We start from the raw sequence: 1126 nt of genomic DNA on the forward strand, positions 1-1126 counted from the left end.
AGTCACTGCCCTAGTCATCATTGCTAGTCTGGACCATCCATCAGCAATCATGCATTTACAGCACTAAGCATCGAGCTAGACATTGGGGTACAAAACCCAATGTGAAACAGTTGCTGCCCTTAGGGAGTTTAATATCTTCTGCAAGGAAACAGCAGCTGTATGGCACAATGGATAGACACTAGATATGTGACGCTAGGTAAGTTTGCCTCATCTGTAAAATGGGCTGGAAAAGGAAATGTCCAGTATCTCATGAAAAGGGTCATGAAGAGTCAGACACAATTGAATATGACTGAATGCAACACAATACTACAAAACACATACATAGATAGGCACATACAGGATAAATATATGCTGCATATATGCAAAATAAATACGAGGGAGTTAATGGGAGAGAACACTGGAGTGGGGAAAGAAATCAGGGAAGGAATTAGATAGATGAAGTGGTGTCAAATTCCATACCTAAGGATCTCTGCAGACCATATGTTAACTTAGATTAAAAATATAATATTTTATTTTAGTTTGAAAATGTAATGCTATTTTGTTGTATTTTTATTTTGTTAAATATTTCTCAGTTATATTTTAATCTAACTTGCTTTGAATTCAGGTTACACTGGAAGGAATTGTGTATTTGATACGTGGTGTTGAAAGTGACATTTGAGCTATATCTTAAGGGAAATTGGGGTTTTGTGAGGTAGGGTAGAGGTGGGAGTGCATTTTCAACATGAGAGATGGATGGGCAGGTAAAGACTCTGGCCCAGGAGATGAATGGGAGGAACAGAGAGAAAGCAGAGTTCTATGTCAAAGAAGCTGGAAAGGATAAGCCGGGCTCAAAGTAGGGAGGATTTTGAAGTCAAGATTTAAGTCCTGGCATTTACGGGTGGCCACTTGCCCTAGATTTCTATATATAACAGCAGGGGTAGGACTAGCCCTCCCCGGCTCTAACTCTGTGATTCCATGATGTGGATTTAACATCTCATTTCAACCAATATTTCTTAAATATTTGTATGCACAGTAGAGTAGGAGAGATAATTTTATCTAAATGATGGAGATAGAAGCTATGCAAATAACATTCATTTTGTTGTATAATTAAGATGACCAAGGTTTTTCCCCCAAAAGAAATGAGAAA

The sequence above is a fragment of the Antechinus flavipes genome, chromosome 3 (assembly GCF_016432865.1).
Source record: "Antechinus flavipes isolate AdamAnt ecotype Samford, QLD, Australia chromosome 3, AdamAnt_v2, whole genome shotgun sequence".
NCBI lineage: Eukaryota > Metazoa > Chordata > Mammalia > Dasyuromorphia > Dasyuridae > Antechinus > Antechinus flavipes.